The sequence below is a fragment of the Podarcis erhardii genome (genome assembly GCF_964252035.2).
Source record: "Podarcis erhardii genome assembly, chromosome: 5".
Lineage (NCBI taxonomy): Eukaryota > Metazoa > Chordata > Lepidosauria > Squamata > Lacertidae > Podarcis > Podarcis erhardii.
Genome location: NC_138509.1, coordinates 73,313,027 through 73,332,640, shown reverse-complemented (window position 1 = coordinate 73,332,640; position 19,614 = coordinate 73,313,027). Strand labels below are relative to the sequence as shown.

The 19,614-nt window shown below is 41.8% G+C and overlaps 1 protein-coding gene across 13 annotated transcripts in view; it reads right to left on the bottom strand.

The window, feature by feature from the left end:
• The window catches only part of ZBTB38 (zinc finger and BTB domain containing 38), a 28,436-nt gene extending 8,901 nt beyond the window's left edge, over positions 1-19,535 (bottom strand). The window contains exons 1-7 of one of the 13 annotated variants that reach the window (XM_081861503.1): positions 19,412-19,535; positions 18,501-18,592; positions 15,716-15,816; positions 14,249-14,329; positions 12,702-13,773; positions 6,136-6,191; positions 883-964 (exon numbers count right to left, since the gene is read on the bottom strand). The gene's annotated coding sequence lies outside the window, so the exon portion shown is untranslated. Of the gene's footprint in view, positions 1-882; positions 965-6,135; positions 6,192-7,821; positions 9,970-11,766; positions 12,674-12,701; positions 15,436-15,711; positions 16,003-18,500; positions 18,593-19,411 lie in introns of those variants that run through there. The other 12 variants (XM_081861505.1, XM_081861500.1, XM_081861506.1 and 9 more) reach the window with 12 other exon arrangements.
• Between the last annotated feature and the right edge of the window lie 79 nt (positions 19,536-19,614).

The window sequence follows — 19,614 nt, the reverse complement described above, 5'->3', positions numbered from 1 at the left end:
TTGGCTGAGACATCGTTGTTATCTCTTTAAATGTGAAACAGCTTTAGAAATTGTGGGAGGCAATGGTATATCACATCTCACTTCTTCTGCAATAGGACTGAGCACCACTGTGGATCCCTAAAGGGGGCTGGCTTTTGATCTGTTTATATTTCTCTAATAGTACAGCCCTGACAAGAACCCAAATCACAATTAACACCACTGGGTATTTAATGTACATACAAAAGAACACAGCCAAGCTTAGAATAACCCAAGCAAAGTCTTGGAAAAGTAGGCTTTTGTCTTATAATTTGAAATGTATTTGTTTGCTGCCTGCATGCGTTTGCTTAGAAAGGTATTTGCTGCTATTTGGGGTATGATCCAGTTAAACACTTTGAAGTCCCTTGTTTTCAAGCACATGCTTAATCTCTTCTGCTGAAATCCATGTGATTCAAAAGAGCTTTTGACTGGATCATGTCCTATGTTAGTTTTCTTGCACTTAAAAAAGGATGTTGGCTAAGCATTTACAGTCTTAATTATTATTATAATGCACACAGAGAATTTACACACACACACACACACACACACACACACAGAGAGAGAGATGAACTATGACCTGGGAGACCAGGGTTCAAATCTCCGCTCAGCTATGAAGCCGACTGGGTGACCTTGGGCCAGTCACTGCCTCTCAGCCGAACCTACCTCACAGGGTTGTTTTGAGGATAAAATGGGGAGGAGAACCATGTGCAACACCTTGAACTCCTTGGGAGAAAAGGCGGTATATAATTAATTAATTAATTAATTAATTAATTATATTAATTAATAAACATCTTTACATACATCTTTAATTAATTAATTAATTTAATTAATTACATCTTTAATTAATTAATAAACATCTATACATACCTATACACACACACAAAATGTGATTTGCATGCCTGCAAATGCTGCAAAGAAAATGAAGCGCTCCCAAAGACAGAAATAATATCTGTAAAAGAAATACATACATTACGAAATGCAGTATAATTGAAAAGGTGCTACAATTAAAATGTTTGAGTTTGCAAATGACAGGCACAAAATCAAGGGCACATGTGCCACTATTTCCTGAAACACTCCACAAATGATACGTATTTTGAGCTGCTGTCCGGCCTTTGTGCCTGAATGGTCAGCATTCATCAGCTCCAGCCGCTGAGGCCTGCAGTCGCTGTTGGCACATGCTCAGAACTTGATTACTTTAATCACTTACTAGGATTCGGCCAGGGAAACCCAGGTTCAAATATTTTCTCAGGCATTAAGCTAAACTAGGTGACTGTGGATCAGTCACTACGTCTCAGCCTAACCTCGTTTCCGATACCCTCAGATGTGCAGGGAAAGGTGGCCCAGGAGAGTGCTTTTTCGGTGGCAGCCCCTAAATTGTGGTTTCAAAAGAATACAGGTCTACTTCTCTGCTGAGTCATTTCCCCTTCTACTTCTGTCTTCTTGCAGCAGCTCTTCTTGCAAAGGACCAGAGCTGCAATTGCAAGCTTTGCACTACATCAAAGCTCTTTCCCCTCTCAACTGAGCAGGCAATCAGGGCTAGGTCCCTGGGACTTGTTCTGCTGCTGCCTGCGCTACAGTTGTCAAGAGACACTGCAAGCATGCACATGCACAAAATAAGAACTTTGAAAAAAGAATCCTAAATTGCGTTTCTCTCTGTTAATTATAGAGAAAAAGTCATGTTTAGTGGGCCAAAGACTGTTTGAGTTGATGGAGGCTTGCATATCATGAAGTTGGTTTGTAGTTTGAAATACACATCTCTTAGAAAAACTCAGAACAATTAAGGGAATTAAGGAGCTAAAAAAAAAAATCTAAATGTTGACTGATTCAGTACACCTTCGGCAGTCTTACAGTTATGCGTTAACTGTAGTACAGTGGTATCCCAGGTTAAGTACTTAATTCGTTCCGGAGGTCCATTCTTAACCTGGAACTGTTCTTAACCTGAAGCACCACTTTAGCTAATGGGACTTCCTGCTGCCATCGGAGCACAATTTCTGTTCTTATCCTGAAGCAAAGTTCTTAACCTGAAGCACTATTTCTGGGTTAGTGGAGTGTGTAACCTGCAGCGTATGTAACCTGCATCGTATGTAACCCGAGGTACCACTGTATACGGTATGGCATACTTCATAAAGCAAGAGTGAGAAATGTGGGTCAAATGGTTTTGGGGACTCTCACCAAGCCATACATCCCCCTGAACCACACACACTCCACCCAGGACACACCCCTCACCCGTCCTCCTTTGCACCCTCCTTGCCTCTGGCCCCACCCAGCACTGGCATGTGACCTCTAGGAGATTCCCCCAAAGGGAATGTGACCTTTGGGCTGAATCCTCCACCACACCAGAGGACCTCAAGCTAGCGTAGAGGGTGCCGGACAGACCATGTGGCACACATAGCTCTGTCATCCAACAGATGGAATTGCTTGAGAGCTGCCACCCTCCGCAACACTCCATCATCTGTTGCCTGAGGCAGTCACCTGACTCTAGCTAATAGGAGGGCCGGCTCTGTTAGTGGTAGAGCACATGCAGAAGGTCCAATGTTCAGAATCCACTTAAAGGATCAGGCAGAAGTAGACCTGTGCTGTGCAGCTTCATGTGAGAATAACCAAGAGCAACCGAAGCTTCACACCACAAATGTGCATCAAATGCATAAAAATCAAACTTATTCAAGGCAATGAAGGAGTGGCTGATTGCATGGGTATTCTTTTGAGATGCATGCTGATTTTTCTGATTGCTGGGGTCATTCAACAGGCCATGAGCACAGTGGGCCAGCACAAGACATTCTTGCTGGACCCGTAGGTGCCTCCCTCCATTGCACATATAGATGTTTGACCAGACTGCCAGTTACTTCAAAACTGGTGACAGGACAGCATCTTCCACTGCAACTGGGGGCAGTTTAGGGGGCATGGGACAGGCTGCACACACAGATCTGCCTTCCAATACTTCATTGCTGCTTGCTAACTGCTCCATTAGGCAGTTGGCAAAAGCCGCAGTGCAGCAGCAGTGGTGCCAACATGTACAATGTGAGCAGAGCAAGACATTCACACGTGCAATGGCTGCTGGGTGTGTGGAGCTTGTACTGGTAGCCTCACAGTCTGCTTGCTCAGTCTGGGCTTTTTTCAAGCTACTGGAAGAAGGTGACGCAGCCAGACAGAAGAAGCCAGAACAAGCAAGCAAAATCATCACCAGCTCATGGAAATTAGGGTGGCTGCTGCCATATCACCCAGCCCAGTATCTACCACCTGAGGCAGCCGCCTCCCTTTGCCTAATGGTAGGGTTGACCGTGTGAGCTTCCCAAAGCATCTTGCTGGCCATGGCTGGAGGCAAAAAACTGGTATTGATGGGCTCTTGGTTTGTTACAGCTATGAAATTTTCAATGTTCTTTTCCTTCTGAGTCTGTTGATTATACTGTAAGAAAACTGCTTGGAAAATTACATTAAAGTGAGATAGTTCCCCTAATCAATGGCTTTTATGTTTTAACACTGAGCAATGGAATTTTTTACTTATTTATTTCTTAAATTTACACACTGCCCTTCATCTGAAGAGCACAGAGTGGTTTGCAGCAAGTAAAGGTTAAGCAGGCTCAAATATAAACAAGATTTTCTGTGTCCGTCCATCCCGCCCACCCTCCTGCATTCGCATTATGGAGAAGGAAGTTAAAACAGCTGCATGCAGCCATGTGCAAGGCAAACAAATTAATCCACATGGTTTAAGTCTGTGGTTCCACGGTTGAAAACACCATTTGCTGTTTCTGCTGAAGAGGTTTCAATATTATATCCATCTTTGCAGTGTGATTTTTCCAGCTGACAGTAACTACTGTTATGAGGTTGTGAACCAGAACTGAAGGTGCCCATTGTCTTTTGCTGTACATTTTCTTGTGTTTAGCTGTTGCCTCAGCTGGTAAGCTTCACACAAAAGCACCAAGTAAGAGCCACAACCCAACATATAAGAAGTCACACTAGACCAGGGGTCAGCAAACTTTTTCAGCAGGGGGCCAGTCCACTGTCCCACAGACCTTGTGGGGGCCAGAATATATATATATTTTTTGGGGGGGAGAACGAATTCCTATGCCCCACAAATAATCCAGAGATGCATTTAAAATAAAAGCACACATTCTGCTCATGTAAAAACACCAGGCAGGCCCCACCCCACAAATAACCCAGAGATGCATTTTAAATACAGTGGTACCTCGGGTTACATACACTTCAGGTTACAGACTCCGCTAACCCAGAAATAGTACCTCGGGTTAAGAACTTTGCTTCAGCATGAGAACAGAAATCGTGCGGCAGCAGCAGGAAGCCCCATTAGCTAAAATGGTGCTTCAGGTTAAGAACAGTTTCAGGTTAAGAACGGACCTCCAGAACGAATTAAGTACTTAACCCGAGGTACCACTGTAAAAGGACACATTCTACTTGTGTAAAAACACTCTGATTCCCGGACTGTACATGGGCCGGATTTAGAAGGCTATTGGGCCGGATCCGGCCCCCAGGCCTTAGTTTGCCTACCCATGCACTAGACCATGTTTTATTGTGACGGAAACAAGCTCACAGTGTGGGCAAAGCTGCTATGCCAGCTTCCAGGAAGGTCGGTCACTGTTGCTTATGGGGAGAAGTTGGCATGGAACAATCCAGCATAGCTGAAAGTGGTTTGGGAAAACAACCTGCAGGCCAAACTGGGATCCATGGCAGGCTTAATTGAGTCTGTGGGCTGCAGGCTCCCCACCCCTGCTGTATCGTATCAAGATATAAACAGGTGTGAGGTAGCAGCACCCTGATGTCCACTGATATCCCTAAGGTATATAGCAAAGCATCCTGACAAAGCTTCGTGAGTGGTAGCAATGTGTTCAGGGATGTGAACGACAAGAGATTTGGGAATTCAACTCTTTCCATGATCGGGGCCTTGAGCGAGCTTCTGCAGATCTGTTTTCTTCAATAACTGCAGTACCAATCCTTTGAGAATGGAAAATTCTCTCCCAGGTACTCTCTTCCTAAGCGCAGCTCTGAGCAATTTCCCCTCCCCTAACCATGCATTAATTATTATGAGCCCATGCTCTAGGAGTGCGCATGCACCAGCGCACCTCTGCAGCTTTGTTCGTTTCCCCTTTATTGCTATGTGGTTGTCAGGAAATGGGTGACGGCACACATTAATCCTGGATAAAAGCTTGAGTAGCCGCTTAGGGCCACTGCCTATACAAAATTCATTTATTTCTTCTTATTTTTTTATTAAAATTCTATACCGCTCTTTGTCCAAAGATCACAGGGCAGTTTACAATATAAAAACTCAAAAAAATCATGCCACAGTAACAAACAAAACAGGTAGCCATGTTGGTCTGACACAGTCGAAATAAATAAATTAGTCCAGTAGCACCTTAGAGACCAACTAAGTTTGTTCTGGGTATAAGCTTTCGTGTATCTGAAGAAGTGTGCATGCACACGAAAACTAATACCTAGAACAAACTTAGCTGGTCTCTAAGGTGCTACTGGCCTCTTTTTTTTATTATTTAAACAAAACAGTAATAATAATAATAATTTATTATTTATACCCCGCGCATCTGACTAACACACCATAGATAGTTTAATTAGCCAAAGTTGTGGGAGAAGAGGAATATTTTTGCCAGGTGCCTAAAGATACATAAAGAAGGTGCCAGTCAAGTCTCCCTGGGATTTGTCGCCAATGTATAGCTGCTCCACCATACCCTCAATGATATATCTTGCTATAGGGTCATGATAATATAGCAATCATAGATTAAGAATGGTGCTGTTTTACTACAGCAAAAGTGGTTAGTTGCTCACTTTATTTACACACTGGGCCAAGCTGTCTAGTAAAACAGTGTTTTCTATACAGAAATTATAGACTTAAAGGCTATTTTCTAAAACATATATTTCCCCCACATCTTTTGAATGTTCTTTATGTTGCTTCATCAACTTCATTTATGTTGCTTTATCAACTTCATCAAAAAAATAAATTGCTGTAGTCATCAAGTAGAAAAGTACTCCAACAAGGATTTGTTTCAGACCAATACATATGCCCATTTCCTATCACTGTCTAGTTGTAGACGGATCATAGCTGAGTTGTCAAAGTCAAGTGGATATAAATTGGTCACGTGGCAACGTTATCTCACTTACCAACAACTGTATCCGAAACAGCCGGCAACCATAGGGCTGGAGCCTGAAGAAGAAATCTAGGCGAAAAAAGGATGGAGTTGCCCAAATCAGAACTTGAATCAGGATGACACATTAACAGCACAATCCTATGCATGTTTTCCCATAAGTAAGCCCCACTATGCTCAGTACTCCTTAATCGCAGGAAAGTGGGTACAGGATTGCAGCCTAACTGCCCAGACTGCCCAAGGTTTATAGGTCAATGTCAGCAACCTAAATTTCATACAAAAATAAAATAAAATACGGGAAGTCAATACAGATCCAGACTCAGGCATAATAGAAAAGGAGCACTTCTTGCTAAGAGAACAAGCTGCAGCAGTCCTCAAGATTACATGCTCCATAATACATTTCTATTACAATTTGCGGCACTTACGATAGCGGCAGTTTTATTTTCAATGTCTTTCCTAGTGATTCCTAGTATGGAATTTTCCTGTAGCAAGTAAATTTCCTGTAGCAAGTTAATTGCTGGGGGCGCAAAAACCTTGTGTGTCATTGCCATCTGCTGTGGCACTCAGTCAGGAGGAGAAGGGTTAAGAAGGCACGGGTGGATGCAAAAGAGGCAATAGGGTGCGATCCTATGAGGCATGTGCTTCCATGCATCTTCAACATGTTGCCTGGGCCTCTCTGGAGAAGCACAGGATTAAAATCTAACTAAAAATAGCAGTTGCCTGCATTTGTTTAGAGGGATTTGGTTTTTCTCGCATAGAAATTTATGCAGATTAATCAATCAATGGAGGATATGATGGGCGGGGAAGGGCTGTGGCTGTGAAGGGTCATGTCTCGGTAATAAAGCATCTGCTTTGCATACTTTGCATGCTGATGGTTCCCAGGTTTCAGGAAGGGTAGTGAGACCCAGACTAACCACCCACCCCCATTTAAAACCATATGGTCTGCATCTGTGACAAAATAATTTTTGGAAATGGCAAGTAATTCCAGCATGAACGTTTGCTTAACTTGCTAAAGAAAGGAAGAAGAAATGTACCACCAAAAAGGGGGCATGTAAAAAATATATGTGTATGGTTATTTAGATACATGGGTGGCCGTGTGCCCTATTTTGCAGAGGACAGTCCTCTATTTGAAGAGCTGCCAGGGGACAGTGGTCTAGCTGAAGGATAGGACCCTTATCTTAAAGGCTCGCAAATCTAAATCCTGTTTATGAAACAATAAGAAGGGATAGCAGAAACCTAGAAGTTATCCACCAGCAGTTAGGACCTGAACAGCAGACACAGGCCATCTAGTTTCCCCCATTGTGGAGATATGCATTTCTGTTTCTTATTTAGAGCTCTCCAAGTGGTGCACAAATATAAGTTAAATATAAGTTAAAATTCACAAACAAATAAAACACATACACAAATATCCATAAAATGCATCATCATTAAAACAGAGATAGAAACCAAGCAAAAATCAATTTTAAATTATTCTTTCTAAATTTCTATCTATGCCGATAAATGTACACACACCCATTTTAAAATGCCCCCCCCTTAAGGTGATACATTTCTTCTTACTTTTTTAGCAATGCAATAAATAGACAACCTAATTTGATCTTGAATGTATACATCCACTGTGGTCTTGTTTTCATGAGAGCAGAAGAGACAGGAACATGCAAAATATTTTAGAGACAGAATTATACGTGAACAGGATTTTCCAGACCTGCAGAGAACAGCTATAGAACCCAGGCAAACATGATCTTCAAATTTACATTGTTTATATCCTTTCTTACACACATCCTGCCTCTGTAGTTTTCGACTTGGAGCCAACCGTTAGCAAACGTCCTTTTCCCAACCTTCCAGAAAGTAGACACGTCATTCATTTTCCTGCCCTCTGCCTCTTCCGTTGCCCAAACATGAGTTCCTTCCCCGTCGTTTCATATGCATGGCTCCCTGTGCTTTACTCTTTCCTACAGAGTATCACAGGTTCATGTTTTCCCACTGAGCTCAAAATGATTCTATGATCCACTCCCATCCAGATTTTGCTTCCCCTCAGCAATTTATTCAATCCAAAACAAGGCATGTATGGCAGGAGCTGAACCAGACAAAACCGTGTCCTTTTCCTGAAACCTGACTTAGGGTTGATATTACTATCTTTAAAAGCATTTAACCAAACATTGGAGAGCATATATTAGAGATCTGAATGGCTTTTGAAGTGCATTGAGGGTGGAGATACTGAAAAATCACCTGCAGGAAACATCTTTACAAATACATGAGAATGCATCAGAACATTTTATTGACATGCCAGGCACCAAAGCCTACAGGGAATTTAGCAGGAGCCGAAGCAATCCTGAATGTACTGCTATGGTGATTCAGAAACTCTGTGGATTTTTATGGAGGTGAAGGATATAGGATACAAAATACAGATTGCACAATATACTAAACATCATCATCATCACCACCAGCCCATCCCACTTCATTTCAAAAGCCATTTGGAAGAACATGTATTTGCATTGTGTATGTTCTGAGAACTATGAAGCACTTCGCTGGATTGCAAGTAACCCACTATAGCTATATGGGTGAAATGATCTAACATCAGGCAAGAGCATGTCTCCTTCCTCTCCTCCCCATTGCAGCAGCACCACCCCAACTTGCTCCAGAGGGTCCCCAACCCTCCTGAGCATATGGGGGGCGGGGGCGGGATATGGGGAGCTGCCGGGAGGAAGACAGAAAAGTAAAGTTCTGCAAGTCCATTCCACTCATAGATGGACCCAGTTGCCTGTCTCCCATAGATAGATATGGGAAGTTCAAGGACTGCAAACTGAACTAATGACTTCATGCAAGACATCTCTCTCAACCTCAGCCTTCCCACTACCCACCTGAAATCTGTACTGCTGGAAAACAATGCTGGGCATGGACTACTAAGATAATACCTGTGACACCCAAGTGCTATATGAATTCTTAGTACCTTACTGATTATAGAAGAAAGGGAGATAGCTGTAAGCACACATACACACACGTTCTTTGTGGAGACTGATGGGGGTCTGTCTGATGTTTCGTACAGATGGTGGTTCAGTCTCCCACAGTCATCTCAATTTATTTCAGCGGCCATTTGGAAGGGCACTGCTTTTCTGTTTAGCCATTTGAGGTTGATCCCTAAAGACCACTGTGTAAACAGCCAGTCCACAATTGCTGTAATACATTCCCATGGCCATTTGGAAATCCAGTGTACTCCCCATGGCCATTTAGAGGAAAATAATGCATTCCTATAGCCCATGCAGCGTTGTTCATTTTTGTGTGCCAAAATGGCTGAAACGGAGGAAAGGATGGCTGGTAAGTCTTTTGGGTACGTGTTGGTATGTTCCAAATCTCATAGCAAAAGACAGCATTTTCCTCACTGTAACAGCCAGTCAGCATTCATGCTAAATATTCAAACGAGGGAGCACTTTTATCATTAAACAAAACACAAGGCACCACCACTACCCTACCATGCAAATAACCCAACTCTTTTGCCATAGGAATTGCTGGCCGAAAACTTCTGATTATTTTCCTCAAAAAGGCAGTGTGAATTTAGTCTTCATAAAATGAGTGAGTGAGTGAGTCAGGGTGAGTGAGAATGAGAGAGAAAAGACTCCTTTGATGCAAGAGAGGAATCAAAACCCACCATCCTGAAACATATTAGACTGAAGCAAGAGGGAATTCCAAGAGCAATACTTTGTAAACCATCATTCACATACTCTCCTGAGCAAAAGCTTAAAATAAATGGACATATAATAATATGCTTGGCAGTAAAGTCCATGCATGAAATAAATTATGTTAATGCAAGCATCAAAGAACTGATGTGTAAAAGTTATCCTCAAAAATAAGTAATCAAAATTAATCACTTACAGATAATGAAATCATGAACCCCTGTACTGAAAAATACCGTTCAAATGAATTTGTTTTAGAAGCAACTTAATAAAAACAGAATGAGAAAATCTAGCTTTAGGAAATTTATCAAATATCGTTATTTTGGATTTAATCTTGTTCTATTATGTCATTCTAAAACAGCTGTTATCAGCCATCCTCTAGAATAGATGTATTATATTTTTTCTTTAGTGAATTGGTAATCTTCAGAAAGAAGAGAAAATTAACATTGTACCTTTAAGATTGCTTTGCGATTTGCAGTAATGTAAACGTCCAATAGAATTATACTTTTAGTATTTCTATTAACCCAGTGAATCTGTTGTTGTTGATCGCGATCGATACATCAGCTTTAGTAGTATCGAAGTCAAGGACATGAAAAGAAAATGGCTACCATGCAGAAAAATAGCTTTGCAGTGAGATGTGCTTCAGTTTGAAGGAAAGAATCCATGTTTTCAAGAAGCTATATTAAATGTGTAGCAACGATTAACAATACCTTTTATCCTAGGTTTGGTTTTTACAGCTCTTATTAAACGTGAGCTGCTTTTCATGAAATATTATAAATTTGAACTTGCATTAGTGTTACAGTAAATCACATATTAAATTATCCCCTCTCCCCTCTCCTTCTTTGTCATCTCACAACGTTGGTTAAACTGATTGATTCTTTTAGATTCTGTCTACAAAAAAGTCTCTAATTACTGCTGAATGTAACGATGGAGAAAAGAGATTTAAACATAATTACAATTTTCAGCTGCTTACAATTTCAGCCATGTTCGTTCAATACTGAGATGAAATTAACTATTTTAAGAACACATACATGTCCTGCGTGTGTCTCACTAAGATGTATTACTTCATACTGTGTGGTTGTTTTTGTGAGAAAGACGGTTGCATTGCTTGAAACAGTCAATGCAAGATGAGAGAAAGGTTACTGTTACATGCAAACCTCCTATCATTTAATGCATTATAGCTACCCAGAAATGCAGTATGAGATCATAATTTGCATTGTGGAATTAAACAATAATAACTGCATCTCTGCTACTGCATCCTTTAACAGGATTTGGTTGCCAAGGAAACTGGTTTTGGCCCAATGTTAACATGAAATACCTATGTCCCAAAATATATCCAGTGTCACACCATGATGATTTAAAAATTAACTCACAGGTTAGCATATCTATACATGGCTGGTTTTAATTTGTTAACCCTTTGAAATAAGCCAGACTCAACAATTAATATTGAGTTCCAGATGAAAAGGACATATTTAGGTGTTTCTCTCTTTTGACATAGCCAGCATCTTAAAAGAAAATAAAGACTATAATGAAATACGTCCTTACTTTATTTCCGCAATATTTATAAGATAAACGATAAGACAAATGTTTATAGCAAACGTTGACAGACCGCTTCCTAAGGCAAAATTAAAATATTTTTTTTAAAATTTCCTAGCTCTGTCCACAACTTACAGTTTTGTATCTTAGCAAACAGCTTAATCATGTTCATAACTGGGATCAAAATCCTTTGGACAATAAGCTTTTAAAAAACGCCTTTGCTGCATAAGCGGTGCCACGCCCTGATTATCTAGTAGACGGGGTATTTCTAATTTCAAAATAGATGTATGCTTTTAAATAGGGAAACCCATGCAAAGTCACAACACTTAGAACTAGATCCTTTCGGGGGGGGGGGAATAACCTGGTTTAATAGATCTCTGTTCTATTTCATTTCCTTGCATCATGGAACGAGAATAGGTAAAAGCATGCAAATCTCCACCTACCTGTGTATATGTCTTAATGAAGTCTTAGCACGCCATTGCACCCAGCCATTTGTATACAAAGTGAGGGAGAGACGCTGAAATCTTAGACGTCTCAAAAAAATAAAATAAATAGCTCTTTTCAAAAAGCAGCTTGCTTGAATGGACTGTGATCAAGATAGCTGAACTTATCAATGGGGAGGACAGAAGTGTGTGTGTCTGTCAGGGAGGGAGGAGATGCCCTCATCCAAGGTGGTGGGTGGTTTTTTTTAATAAGCTGCAGCAAAGGGCTTCCTGCTCACCCCCCTTTCCCTTTTGAGGGTTCAAAGCTGACCACTGCAAAGGCCACTTGTCACATTTGTTGAAAATCAGCCTAGTGCTATCCCTGTTGAAAAGGAAAAACTCAGCAGCCAAAGCCCACTGCACAACACACGCAGACTGCGTAAGAGTTAAAAATAGATTGGACGTGCCTGCATAATAAATATGTCACTTCCAAGGGCTTTAAATTTGATATTGCCATTAATTAACAATACAACATCTATTATTTAAATAGCAGTAAAGGTAAGAGGAATAAGACTGACCCCCACCTGGAAGCAGAGTTCGCTAAAAAATAATAATCCAATTTTTTAAAAAATAAATAGAGCTAATGCTGGTTTAGAATGCGACGATAAACCAACAGCCCACTGCACTGAAAATGAAATTGAATGCTAAAGGTGGCTGCTTAAATAGTTATGCCCATCAGGAAGCCCAAGTCTTCACTACGACATGATATGGCACACAGACTATTTACATACTCCCATTAGAAATACTAGGCATGGCATAATGAATTCTGTATCCACAGCATGCAGACAGCACAAGCAACATTAATCCTGCCTGCCATTTTAGGCTCACAGCAGCAGCATGATGCACACACTACAGCAGCACAGATCTGGTTAAACGGGAGGCAAGGAACTGCTCACCTTAAATGCAGTATCTGATTAATGTTGTTTAAGTGATATTGCAAATCGGCTGCTGAATCTTAGAGCAACTGGGTGGGAGGGAACAAAGAAAAAAATGTCATCAATTGATGATGCAAGACGAATCGTTACTCTGCACTGCTCAGTGAAGCTCCATGTTCTTCAATGCTACAATCTCAAGTATTTCAGATTCTGTAGCAAAAAAAACAGAGTGGCTGTCTCCATCTACCGAGAAAAGCAGAAGATTCCTTTCACTCGCTGGAGGGAGGGATGGAAAGAATATCTGCAGAAATATCTTATTGACGGAAGAAGATTTCATATAGTACGTATTAGGTCCTAGATATGTATCCCTATTGCTGTCTTTTTCTTAACCCGTGTAATTTGCTTTTTGTTGTTGTTAAGCACGTAATTGCCAAGCATGTAACAGACGAAATCATCATTGCTTAAACTCTCATTCTGCACCGGATTATCGAAAAGCTGAGCGTATTGACAAAATCGCAAGCGCGCAGAGGGTCTGGCTGCAGAATCAGCTGGCTGCTGCTTCTGTGTTGCTGCCTGCTTAACCACAAGCAAGGTTAGAGCTAAATATATCTGCAAGGCATAAACGGAAGCTATTTTGCTGTACAGATTACGTTACAAAATGCTCCATCCTTAAGAGCTCATAATATGAGTGCTTATTAGAAAACGTTTTGCTGCTACCCTGCATCGCTCTACACATCAGGCAGTGAAAGACTGTGGAGACTGCTCTTAAATCTAGTGACCTAAATAATGCTAAGATGGCTTAAGTAATATACATACATACTCAGCACCAAAGGCAGGAAATGAAACAAGGAGTGTCTCATCAGAATGCAAGTACAGTACCAATTCTAAATAAAATGCAATGCCCTGTATATGCACATCTTATACTAAGATGGAGAGGGTGGGATGCTTATTCCTTTTATTTTTTGTTATTGTCAGGATAGGATTTTTTGTTTTTATCCTCAGAGGCTTTCCTTACCTACGGCATCTGTGACATCTTGATTCCTGGCATCATGGAGGTTAACACAGGCACATCTTAACGGTCCAATTTTTAATTCTGCAAATCCAAATAAGCTTTTAAAGCAACAACATTGAATTAAATTAAAAACACTATACTTCAACACCTCTAAACAGGCACTGATGCTTTTGGTCTTGGTTCTTGAGTTTTGTTGTTAAGATCAATAACACGTTTCACTGCATAAATAAGAATGGTATTATTCTAGACCGAGTCTGTGAGAATTAGTTTTTTTTTTAAAAAAAAGAAATGAAATAGAGAATTTTGAAACAAGGGAAGCTTAAACTGCATTAAATATGTACGATGGAAGGAGAGAAAGAATAAAAAGGTGGATTGGTTCACTTTTTTTTCTTTTTCGGTGCCTAGAATGTGAGAAGGTCTTCTGCTTCGTATTCAATGCCAGCATCTCCCCAAGGGGGGAAATTAGGGAGGGATAGAACAGCTGGCTACGGCCACTGCTGCAGTCCCTTAAGGCTGAAGTGTTAGTTAAAAGGAAAAACAAACATCTGAAACATACCTGCCTGGCTATATAAGGACAAGATCCTTTCTTTCTACGGCATGCCACTTTTCTTTTAAGCAGGTCTTAACTCTCCCTCTCCTGTATGTGACACACAAAATTGAGAGCTGCTGAAATCTGGAAAAAACAGCTGAATATATTTCTGACCTTACTGGAAAATTCTCCTTGAATGTTATAGATCTGTTTAATGCTACATTAGCTCCTGATGCACCCGCACTATTTATGAGAGATTAATTCAATAGGCAAACATGGTTTGAGTTCATATTTCTGTAACGCCAAAATAAATGCTTAACAATAAATGCAGCCGCATCCTCAACACATTTATTCATGAGCTAGTCACGAGAGGTCATTGCTTGCAATCTATATTGTCAATTACGAACAATTGCCACTTAAATAACTGAAGACTGCCATGCAAATAAATATTTCATAGAATTCCAGCCAAAACGGTCCCACCTTCTCAGAACATCATTCCCGTTGTTTATGGGTCTTTTATAAGAGGAATAAATTTCTCTGCCTTTTTTTTAATCCCCCTTAAGACTTTTTTCCAGATTTTGTACATTGTGTCGCTGGGTTTATTGCTTGAGATTCAAAAGACCTAAAAGCTGGCATTTAAAAAATGTGCTTCTCAAATGTATGACATCAGTCAAGCAGCGGCAGAAGCAACCCAGAGACAACAGAGGCCGGGCTCATGAACACACGTGACACAAACAGGCTATTACAAACTGTGTTCTTTCCCCCTTGACAGGCTTATTGCAGTACATTCAGCTAACATTTCAAAACTAGGGACTATATGCAAGGGCAGATTTTGCATCTAGAGAAGAAAAATAATGGCTGGCATATGGCTATGCTAATGTACAGTTTTACGCTATTGTCTGCTAGCAGAAGCAGCAGAATTCACATATTCACAGACTATGTATAATTGCAATACTGGTTTTCATTTAAAGGACTCTTTCCCCGCTTATTTATTTTAATGAAAAGCCCTCTTGTACTATTGTGTGTAACGCCAAGGACAATCCAGTCAGTCTCCAGGTGATCAAGGCCCGTATGAAACATCTGATGTTGTTCTGTATCAGACCCGTGCAAGAATTCTTAAGTGCGAGAATTCATCATAATAATCCTCATATCCATACCCCCATACTAAGATCATTTTTTTAAAAAAATTTAAAACCCAGTTATTAATGGGGATGAATTAGTGAAGAGGGAGGGGAAGGGAAAGCACTGTGTAGCGTTTAGAGTTTTGGACTGGGGCTGGAGAGCTCTGGGTTCAAATCTGCACTTAGCCATGAAGCTCACTGGATGACTTTGGGCTGATTGTTATCTCCCAGCCTAATCGACTCTCACGGTTTTTTCTGAGGAGCGGGGGGGTGGGGTGGAGAGCACTATGGGAACGAGGCTGGATAGGAGGAAGGAAAAGAGAGACCCTGGAGGGACAGAGAGATTTGCAGGGAGCCAAGCACCCGTACTTACTTAGGGGATAACTAGGCGCAATGGCTGTACTTCTCAAGGTGCACGCTCTAGCCGTGACTCTTTTCCAACCAACTCAGGCAGGCAGGGGTGATGAAAGAATTCTGGAAAAGACATATGCAAAGGCCAGATTGGTAAGACATAAGTCTTATAGCAAAGGGCTATTGTTGATTGATTCTGGAAGCCAAGAAGGGGATCATGCCCCTAGTTTACACTTCTGTTGATTCATTACATACCGAGTACTATTTTCATTAGTGCTGTAAACCAAAGGGAAATAAAACATGTACTGCTTTACGGGTCCATCCTGTGTCGTTTGTGGTCATTGCTGGGAATATGGATGCTATGGGATTTGAGGTGATCCTCCCCCCATCCCAGAACCCATGACATTATGAATTATCAAATCTGCCCCCTAGTCAAATATTTCAGTTCATCTTTTTTTCTTTTTCTTTTTTTGCTATACAGCACATAAAATTAACATGGTATTATTATTATTTTTAAAAGTTTATTTACACAAAACATTATTATTTTTATTTCATAAATAAATCAATTTTAAATAAAGCAATTTACAGAAAGAATATGTCAAGCATGCTACAAGAGCAAAGGAGATGCCTTTCTTTGTCTGGTCCTGGTTTGAGGTTGACAGGGAAAAGCTGACATCAGCAGAAGCATTTCTTGGTAATGGTAGATCACATTCAGCTAGGAAGGGCCACATCCCACAAGGCAAAGCCTGTCAGGACCCTGGACAGAACACTCTGGTGAGGACCACCTAAATTGAGAGCTCTTGCCTCAGAAAGGTACAGGTGCCTTTCCAAAGCTGGCTGGTTTGGTCCTGCCGTTGGTGGCGACGAGGGGGCTGTGTTTTTAAAGCAGGGTTTCTCAGACTTGGGTCCGTGGATGTTGTTGGACTACAACTCCCACCATCCCTGAACACTGGTCTTGCTAGCTAGGGATGATGGGAGCTGTAGTCCAAATACAGCTGAGTACCCAAGTTTGAGGAACTGAACTTCTGATTTTGCAGAAGTTGGCTCCTACTGGGTGGGGGTGGTAGGGAATGCAATAGATACCTGGTGAGTTTGGAAAGCCAACTTATCTTCTGACCAAGAAGGTCCTGCAGTGTGGAATGTCAACTCTCTGAGGAACACCTTCTCCCGATCATCGTCCTCCTCAAAGTTCAAGGGAGGACTGAGGTCAGAGAACATGGCACTGCCAAAACCAGCCCCTACCCTATCCTAGAAGTGAGCTGTCATTGGCACCAACACACCAGGCTCCACTTCCACGCCCCTACATAGGCCACAAACCAGATCCTTTCCCAATTGTAGGAACCGCCTGTCCTACTTTTGACCCATTTGTCTCATGAAAGGATATTAAACACCTTATGCAACCTTACTGGAAGATGAAGGACACTACCAAAGAGATGTTTACCACATGCAGGCTCACTGATTTCCTCAGAAGCAACACCAGATTTGCAATACTTTACAGAGGAAAACACCAGTAGCCACTTACTGGCAATGAAGTGAATGAGAATGTGTGGGTAAAGAGGGCTGATGGAACATCTTCAAAATTCATGGGTGCTTCCAGACGTTCTGTTTATGCTAGATGACAATGCGTCAAAGCAAGTGTTACCCAGGCCTTACCATTGCATATTTCCATCACTTTCAATCTCTCGAAAAGCCCAGGCTTTGGGGGAAGTGAGCATGTTGTACAACACCTCCCAGTCAACTATAATTGAACAAACTTAAACTTTCTGATTTTTGAGGGGCATAAGGGCTGTAGGGGAGACTGACAAAATCCACTAGTAGAATTCTGTGGCCAGATCTTCACATTGGTAAAATTCCTGCTGGTAGAAGCTTATTTGGGATTTAAGCCATTAGCCTTATTCAGCCTTTTTCTTGGCTCCACTGTTGAACAGTTAAGGAGGAGATAGGCCATGCAGAATACCCTGTTCCAACACTGCAAACTCTTCTCTCGACATCTGTGCACACAACACAAATATCTGAAGCAAGGGGGTCTTCACACATTTAATTACACACATGACGGCATCCCCTAGAATCATAGAATAGTAGAGTTGGAAGGGATCAGTAGGATCATCAAGTCCAATCCCCTGAAATGCAGGATTTTTTTTTGCCTGTGGGTCTCGAACCCACAACCCTGATATTAAGAGTTTCATGCTCTACCAACTGAGCCATCCCTCAGGAATTAAATATAACCTGATTGTTCAGGGGTGAGATTCCAGGGAAGCCTCCATATGTACGTAAGCACAAAGGCCCTTCACTACAGATGTTCATGCTGTATGAGCGAATGTCAGGTAAGGATTGTGCAACACTAGGGGTAAGAATTCTCAGCGTAGCCCACCTTCTTGTTTCTATATTGTTCAATGCAGGAATGAAGAAGACCCATACATAGCTAACATATTTTAGGAAGATGCATCCTTGGGCAAAATGAGTACAGCACCTTCTTCTCATGCTGCCACTTTCTGCAAGGGTGAAAACCATGTTTAGTTTGGGCCTAACAATCACCCCCCCCCAGTTGCTTGCACCCTAGACAGAAAGGTGAGGTGGTAGCTTCCCAGCTTTTTTCTGTCTTCTCCTTTGCTTTGCCTTTTCAAAGCAATCTAATAAAATATTATAATCCAGCCTGATTTCTCCTAGGTATTAACATACTCATTAAAATAAACCTTGTGCTTCTTGGGAGGTTCTGCCATACAGAATATGCTGCTGTAGAGCAGATGTACTGAAACTCGCGCGGCAGGCCTGGAGGTTGACAGCTACAGAAAAGACATTCGACGCACCTGTCAAGATACGTGGGTTTTCAGAACGCAAGTCACAGACGGAAGGCCCCAGCAGCATCTTGTTCAAAACGATACTTGGCAGCTTAAATTACCTTTTAAAAGACAGAACTGAAATTCACACTTGAAGATTTCCAATTCTCTGACACATATATACTTTAGTATACCGTAGGTCTTCCAGCAACATTACCAACATAACACTGCCAAGAACAAATCCATCTCTTGGGCTAGCAGAAGTAGTTTGCACTTTGAAATCTGTTCTATCTGTTGATCAATGCAATAGCCGTTCCTTTTTAATGCGCCTTGCATGCTCAATTAATGTGTGTACAGGTGTGTGGCCTGGGGGGGGGGAGAGACCAGGCCTCCCTCCAGCCTTTGCACATTCATAAGAAAGTCTACAGAGGAAAGTTCCACATTAGGGGAGGGGGGCTTCTACAAGGGAGCGGGTTCTACACTTCTACACTTGTGTGGGTTGTGGCAGAGCCTGATGCTGTGCTGCACTCATGTGTTCAATGAATGCAAGGAGCAAGTGCCGAATGGTCAGGAAACAACTGCAGCATGAGAGACAAAAGTTGGAGGACAGAGTTCAGCCCAACACTGGTCCAAACAGCAGCAAATTAAAACCCCAGGAAGCACAGCTTATCAGAAACAAAACATTGCCGCCCAGCAACAAATCCTAAGGTTGGTCCAGGCCCACCCTCACAGACCCAGAAGGAATGAGCCAAAAAGACAGATTGGGGGGGGGGGGGGGCTTTGCAGCACTCACAACTGAATCGTCCCCACATAATTTACATCACTTCTCCCATATCTCATTCATACAATGCCTGCTCGCTATTTCTTCTGAATGTGTATCCTGTACAATAGTACACATACACCCTGTACAATCAACCTTTTTTAAAAAGCCTAGTATTTACTATGAGCTTGAGCAAACCGTTTCGGCACAGCTCTTCCCACGCTGACCTGTCCCTGCAGAAGCAAGAGCAGCAGGCAAGGCGACTGTGGGCCGTCATTCTGAGGCCCAAGGCCCAGCTGTTCTGCATCCGGTGCACAAACTATGCCCGCAGCCTTCTCTCCTCGCTGCTGTGCAGTGTTTCTGAGCCCCCTGGTGTTCAAATAG